General features: G+C 29.6%; 1 long non-coding RNA gene across 1 annotated transcript; it reads right to left on the reverse strand.

Annotated features, from left to right (window-relative positions):
* Positions 1-353: 353 nt before the first annotated feature.
* On the reverse strand, positions 354-7161 carry LOC148192609 (uncharacterized). The gene is made up of 2 exons (XR_015781832.1): positions 2413-7161; positions 354-552 (listed from the first exon to the last, which is right to left on the reverse strand). It is a non-coding gene; the product is annotated as an uncharacterized LOC148192609 (long non-coding RNA).
* Positions 7162-8712: the final 1551 nt, after the last annotated feature.

The raw sequence follows: 8712 nt of genomic DNA on the forward strand, positions 1-8712 counted from the left end.
CCACTTAATATAAGTTTATAATCCATTTCAAAATATTTAACGTAAACAATATTATTTAAGAATACATTCATTATCACTTACTTTTGTCTTCGTTTTTAAGGTTCATGAAACGGTCTCTAACCCATCCTGCTTCTAATAATTTTATGTATGTCTTTTTTTAAGGATAATATGCTTCTTTAACTTTATATAGGGGAGGAGGAAATCTTACTCCTAAGGTCTATCAAAAGTGATATCCTAACTTCAACATTCACTCGTGACCATTTCTTAATTTTAAAAATAATTAGGTTTATCTTTACTATTTTTTTTATTTTAAAAATTGAAATGGGACAGGATTGTTGTAACATCCCAATATCTCACACTGGATAATTCATAATTTATATATTGTAACATTACATTTACGGTAATATCCCGTAATCTCACACTTATAAATTCACCGTTGATATATTTTAAACTCAGATTTCAACTATAAACTCCTAAATATAACTTGAATTCTTCTAACTTATTCTTCGATCTCTTTCTTCCTTGGTATTGTTTCAGACGACATTCCTTCATCTGCTCCCGTATAACGAATTATACGATCATCGCACATACCCAAACAAAACAAACACAAACAAGTAGGGTGAGCTAACATGCAACAAATCATTTATAAAACATATATAATTACCTTGATATAAACATCATATAATAATTATGTTCGACACTCTCATACCACAATTCCTATTAGACACTCGTCTCACAATACCCAATAGACACCACAATACCCAATAGACACTCATCCGGATGATAAGTTGATGAGCGGTCACGGGAGGTTATGCACTTGTAATGACTTCTACTTCTTCTTTTTTTTTTCTTTCTCTCTTTTTTTTTTTTATATACAAATACACTTTCAAAATACTTCATACCATTCACAAGGTTAATCCCCTCACTATGTCCAAAACCGGCACATAGACCAGGACCTCCTGCTCCTCTCACCACATAATTCATCCCTCTCTACTTGAGAATAGATGATTATTAGAGTATCAGGATAACCTCCAACTACGGGACCCTCAACATCAACATATACACAAATACCATAACATTTACTTAATCTCTCCACAAGACTCATACCATACTAATATTCCTCAACTCACATTATACCCCTACAAAATCTCCCCATACTACTCATAACATGTTCAGATGCATAAATTCAAATGCAGTATAATAAAATACAATTATCGCATAAATCACAATTATAATTCATAATTTCATATCTACCACAATAACATGAATTAATCAAACATTTTCATTCCAACAACATATTTTGCATAATAATTTAACAGTACAAAATCTGTTCAATAGGATTTAAGTTAAAAACTTGTCGAGTAGACTTCCAGGAAAGAGAGGTGCGTCACAATGGACAACTTAAGTACCAAATCTTTCCTTAGCCAAAGCGTTCCTCAACTAGTTTTTAACAAATTTCTTATTTACAGATTTAAAACAACAGCATATAATATTAACACCGAAATTTAATATAGATATCAAAAAAATCGAAATTAAGCAATATTAAGATCCCTGAGAAGATACGAAATTAATATCTCTAAATCTGTAACTCCGATTTCAAATCTGATTGGTCACAATAATTCACTATTTGTTATAAACTACATATTAAAATTTCAGGTTGATCCAACGGTTAACTAGATAGATATTGAGGTTTTACCGAGGTAACTCAAGTGCAGAATTTTAAGTGGTTTTCGGTTATACTCAAAATGCGAAACTAATTTCCCTAATCACAGACATTTAATTACAAATCTGAACGGTCAAAATGACTTAATATGTCTTATGAATTACATACTAAAGTTTGGGCTCAATCTAACGGTAGATGAAATATATATGAAATTTGTACCATGATAGCTTAAGAACAACAATACAGTGTTCATCCGATTGTTTCACACTTTCGAAATTTCTTTCTCTAAACATAGACCTTCAATTACAAATCCGATCGGTCAAATTGTATTAATATGTCCTAAGAATCATATATCAAATTTTGAGGTTGATCTAACGGTTAAATAGGTCAAAATCTATATTTTTACCGAGACAACTTAGTAACAGAACTACAGGGTGACTAATTTACTCAAACTTGCAGTATTTATTTTTCCAAGTACAGACTTCTATTTTCAAATCCGAACGGTCAAAGTTTAGTAATAGGTCTTAGGATTCACATACTAAAATTTTAGCTAAATCCAACGGTGAAAACAATTAATAGAAAATTTTCACAACAGTAACTCGAAAATAAGAAATTATAATAATGAAAACTAAATTTATATAAGTGAATAGATAACTACCATTACCAAAATTTTAACATACTCATAACTCATATTCATTATCATAACATGGATAAAAAAAATCATAAACAAGAAGGATTAGCTCCCCTACCTCTATTCCAGACTTAATCTCCTGCTCCGAATTTGTTTCCCCGAAACCCTTCAGAACCTCTACTCTTCTTGCAACTAAAAATTTCTCCCTAACTCTTTCTTCTCTATTTCTCAAGCTCTCACTTGATTCCTCTTTTCTTGGTGCAAAATACCCTTCCCTCCCATGGCTATTTATAGTAAAAAAAAATTTACTATTCATTAATATTTTAATATTATTTATTATTTTAATATTATTTAAAAATAATATTTCAATCATTTTCTCACCAAATCTGATCCTAATTTCTACCTACTACTTTCTTCCATGCTAAGGAATCTTAATGCTGAAAATTTATTTTTACTATTTACTTTTTACTATTTACTATTTACTTTTTACTATTCCATTTAAAAAATTTTACTAAATAAGTTACCAAAAATTTGAACCTCTCCTTCTAAAATTACTATAATTTTATATCCAAAATTTACAATTTTCTATCCATTAAAATTATTATTACTAATAAAATACTAAAATTTACTACTATAAATATATATATATATATATATATTTTTTTTATGGGTCTTACATTCTCCCCAACACAAAAAAAATTTTCGTCCTCGAAAATTCAAAAATTCGAAATAAAGTTATGATTATTTCACCTTATCTCCTAGTTTCCTTGTAAATTCATTTACTCTACTTATTTTGTGCATCAAATTTCTAGCATGTCAAATTTGAAATGTATTCACGAAAAAATTAAAATCATAAACCTTCAAAACACTTTTACTTGACACTTTTAGCCCCATGAAAACCACCATTAAACATACCTCACTAGTCTCAAAATAATTCATTAATGTTTTAAAAGAACTCATCACTCATAAACTATTAATCACAAGATTTCATAAAACTTTTCATTCCTACTATAACAAGAAAGTAATTCTCCTTATAGATCCCTATTTAAGACTTCCATGACCCCATTAAACTCTAAGAATCATTTTTTTTTTTTTCCGTAACAACTTTCCATTATTTAATACAGTTTCTACTCCTAGAAATCGTACGCCTCCAAAAGCCACTTATGTTTACCAAAATTTTATACTAGATTGCTCCACCTTACCCTATACTTCTATTTTCCGTAAAATTTCTAATTACTCTGATGATTACACGGAGTCCAAAACACTATTACTAAACAATTCATCCTTATGTTTTCTTTTCTATACCCATTTAACAAGGACTTGTCCAAAAATAATACTTATATTGAGTATGCTTTATAACATCCATAGAAACTCTTCCACACTTAAGATTATGCATCATTTCCTTCACTCGTCCTTGATGAACTTATCTGATTCTCGATAATATTGCATTCACCCTTAACTACACTTAATGTTCAACAATCAACTCACAATTCTTGAAGACCATAAACTTCTAAAAACATATTGTAACATGACCAAACTATCCTTTCGATCATACCCTAGACTGCAATATCTATCCTTCACTTGCATTGGTCAGACATCCCTAAAATACTCATCCTCATCCTTTACATCACCATTGAGGTTTGAATACTACCACATAACTATACCTGATGAAATTTCTCCAATCACAACCTACAACTTCTTATTTATTCCAAATTCCCTAATCACATTGCAACCCTCCTTTTTATCTATTTCCAAACTCTTCTTCTTCCTTATCTTGTCATGTTCATAATAATATCAATTCAACCTACACTACCTCAACTAACTTTAATATTCCAAAATCAATAAAATTTATAACCATAAATCATGACATTTTAATCCTATCATAAAAATACCAAATATTTGCATAAGCCGAAAGCCAAAATTTTCGTACCTGGATTTTCTCCACTACTCCTCATACCAAATTCACATATTCTCAAATCTTATCTCTAATGCATTTACTGAAAAAATCTAACCATCTCCTTTTAATCATCCATTTAGCTTAGAATCCTTCCAATACTTCATTCTTCTCTAAAGACATCATGTTCTCTTAACTTATAAATTTCTCCTCCTATTAAACTTTCTCTCAATCCTCTTTATGCCTTATACAACTTCTTATTTACTCTTCTTCGTCTAATATTTGATTTATTCTTAATCTACTTCAGTATTCCTATCCCTTTTTATTTTAAACTTTATCTTCAAATCTTCCACCATTTTCTTTCTTCAGATTCCAATCATCGCTGATACATCAATCCATGTTACCAATCTCACACAATGCCACTCTGTTTCTCATCAATACTTCCTTCTCTTCTGACTTCTAACGTTACTGATATACTAAACCAAACTGATTTCTCAAACCTTGCCACATTCCTGCTTATCCAAAGCTTATCTTAATCTAGCCTTTGAACTCAACTCCTTTTTGTGAAACGTAAGATATCTCATCTATTAATTTTGTTCTAGAAACTTCTAAAAAATTTACTTCTAAACACCAACATCTTCACTCATCCATTGAAACTTAAACTCTAGTATTATATCTCCCTATCAAGGCTTTAACTAATTCTAATATATTTCCTCAAACCCTCAGAATTAAGAAAGGAAAATCATCTATGGTAAAAGTCATGGTAATTAGACACAATACTCTACTATCTAGATTTAGAGGAAATGGTAAATTATACCATTTAGACTCAATTCTTCACAGAGAAGACACGGAAGACCCACAACACAGAGGTCATCCTAAGGACGAACTGCTCTGATACCATTAATGTAACATCCCAATATCTCACACTGGATAATTCATAATTTATATATTGTAACATTACATTTACGGTAATATCCCGTAATCTCACACTTATAAATTCACCGTTGATATATTTTAAACTCAGATTTCAACTATAAACTCCTAAATATAACTTGAATTCTTCTAACTTATTCTTCGATCTCTTTCTTCCTTGGTATTGTTTCAGACGACATTCCTTCATCTGCTCCCGTATAACGAATTATACGATCATCGCACATACCCAAACAAAACAAACACAAACAAGTAGGGTGAGCTAACATGCAACAAATCATTTATAAAACATATATAATTACCTTGATATAAACATCATATAATAATTATGTTCGACACTCTCATACCACAATTCCTATTAGACACTCGTCTCACAATACCCAATAGACACCACAATACCCAATAGACACTCATCCGGATGATAAGTTGATGAGCGGTCACGGGAGGTTATGCACTTGTAATGACTTCTACTTCTTCTTTTTTTTTTCTTTCTCTCTTTTTTTTTTTATATACAAATACACTTTCAAAATACTTCATACCATTCACAAGGTTAATCCCCTCACTATGTCCAAAACCGGCACATAGACCAGGACCTCCTGCTCCTCTCACCACATAATTCATCCCTCTCTACTTGAGAATAGATGATTATTAGAGTATCAGGATAACCTCCAACTACGGGACCCTCAACATCAACATATACACAAATACCATAACATTTACTTAATCTCTCCACAAGACTCATACCATACTAATATTCCTCAACTCACATTATACCCCTACAAAATCTCCCCATACTACTCATAACATGTTCAGATGCATAAATTCAAATGCAGTATAATAAAATACAATTATCGCATAAATCACAATTATAATTCATAATTTCATATCTACCACAATAACATGAATTAATCAAACATTTTCATTCCAACAACATATTTTGCATAATAATTTAACAGTACAAAATCTGTTCAATAGGATTTAAGTTAAAAACTTGTCGAGTAGACTTCCAGGAAAGAGAGGTGCGTCACAATGGACAACTTAAGTACCAAATCTTTCCTTAGCCAAAGCGTTCCTCAACTAGTTTTTAACAAATTTCTTATTTACAGATTTAAAACAACAGCATATAATATTAACACCGAAATTTAATATAGATATCAAAAAAATCGAAATTAAGCAATATTAAGATCCCTGAGAAGATACGAAATTAATATCTCTAAATCTGTAACTCCGATTTCAAATCTGATTGGTCACAATAATTCACTATTTGTTATAAACTACATATTAAAATTTCAGGTTGATCCAACGGTTAACTAGATAGATATTGAGGTTTTACCGAGGTAACTCAAGTGCAGAATTTTAAGTGGTTTTCGGTTATACTCAAAATGCGAAACTAATTTCCCTAATCACAGACATTTAATTACAAATCTGAACGGTCAAAATGACTTAATATGTCTTATGAATTACATACTAAAGTTTGGGCTCAATCTAACGGTAGATGAAATATATATGAAATTTGTACCATGATAGCTTAAGAACAACAATACAGTGTTCATCCGATTGTTTCACACTTTCGAAATTTCTTTCTCTAAACATAGACCTTCAATTACAAATCCGATCGGTCAAATTGTATTAATATGTCCTAAGAATCATATATCAAATTTTGAGGTTGATCTAACGGTTAAATAGGTCAAAATCTATATTTTTACCGAGACAACTTAGTAACAGAACTACAGGGTGACTAATTTACTCAAACTTGCAGTATTTATTTTTCCAAGTACAGACTTCTATTTTCAAATCCGAACGGTCAAAGTTTAGTAATAGGTCTTAGGATTCACATACTAAAATTTTAGCTAAATCCAACGGTGAAAACAATTAATAGAAAATTTTCACAACAGTAACTCGAAAATAAGAAATTATAATAATGAAAACTAAATTTATATAAGTGAATAGATAACTACCATTACCAAAATTTTAACATACTCATAACTCATATTCATTATCATAACATGGATAAAAAAAATCATAAACAAGAAGGATTAGCTCCCCTACCTCTATTCCAGACTTAATCTCCTGCTCCGAATTTGTTTCCCCGAAACCCTTCAGAACCTCTACTCTTCTTGCAACTAAAAATTTCTCCCTAACTCTTTCTTCTCTATTTCTCAAGCTCTCACTTGATTCCTCTTTTCTTGGTGCAAAATACCCTTCCCTCCCATGGCTATTTATAGTAAAAAAAAATTTACTATTCATTAATATTTTAATATTATTTATTATTTTAATATTATTTAAAAATAATATTTCAATCATTTTCTCACCAAATCTGATCCTAATTTCTACCTACTACTTTCTTCCATGCTAAGGAATCTTAATGCTGAAAATTTATTTTTACTATTTACTTTTTACTATTTACTATTTACTTTTTACTATTCCATTTAAAAAATTTTACTAAATAAGTTACCAAAAATTTGAACCTCTCCTTCTAAAATTACTATAATTTTATATCCAAAATTTACAATTTTCTATCCATTAAAATTATTATTACTAATAAAATACTAAAATTTACTACTATAAATATATATATATATATATATATATATTTTTTTTATGGGTCTTACAATTGTCTCAACACTTGTACAAAAAAAATTTAAAAAAAAATTATAGAAGGAAAAGAAAGAAAAAACAAAAAATAACTATCTTATGAGTACCTGTCCTACAAGACTAAACTAAAACATACATTTATACCGCAATAGGTGATAAAAGTAGATACCCTTGTCAAATCTTCAAAGATTTAACAATTATACAACATCATAATAAAAACAGCAGAGTTTATTGTAAAGGAAAGACTAATTAAGAATCTATCATTGACAATATTTACTTATATGAAATCTATTTGTATTGGTATTTTTATTAGTACATAGTTTTCAACATACTTTTCTAAGTATAAGTGATAATGAGTATAATGTTTAGTGTAATGATTACTATACTGAAATATTTTTAATTATAATCTCCAATATCGCCACCAACACTATTCCTTCTTCAAAATTCAAGTTTAAATTAAGTTAAAGGTCGAGTTAAGTTAGATTTAAGTCAAGATTCGAGTTAAGATAGATTTAAGTCAAGATTGAGTCTAGCTGACATTAGTTAAAGGTCAAACCTAGTTGTCTTGAAATAAAGTTGACTCAATTCAAAAGTCGAGTAGAGTGAGTCCAGTCGAAGTTCAAGTCGAATTGTTCTAATCGAAAGTCAAACTAAGATAACTTGAGCCGAAGACCGATCTAAGTCAGCACAACCAAAAAAATTAAGAAATTCGAGTCAAAGGCTGAGTCAAACTAATTAGAACCAAAAGTCAAGACATGTCAATCCGAATCAAAAGTCGACTTGAGTCAATCTAGGCTGAGACAGCTCAATTAAATGTTAATTCAAGTCAACTTGGTGAACAAATAAGATGTGTGCTTATTTAAGAGTGGGTTAAGATTAGTCTATGAATCATTAGTTAAATTGACACCTTTATAAAAACATTGTTTTCTTATTTTTTTAATAAATTTCAAATTCTATTATTTTAATTATTTGAAATACATTTTTAAAATTCCTAAATTT

Source organism: Vigna umbellata, chromosome 9 (assembly GCF_029865625.1).
Source record: "Vigna umbellata cultivar VRB3 chromosome 9, Vumbellata_1.0, whole genome shotgun sequence".
Lineage (NCBI taxonomy): Eukaryota > Viridiplantae > Streptophyta > Magnoliopsida > Fabales > Fabaceae > Vigna > Vigna umbellata.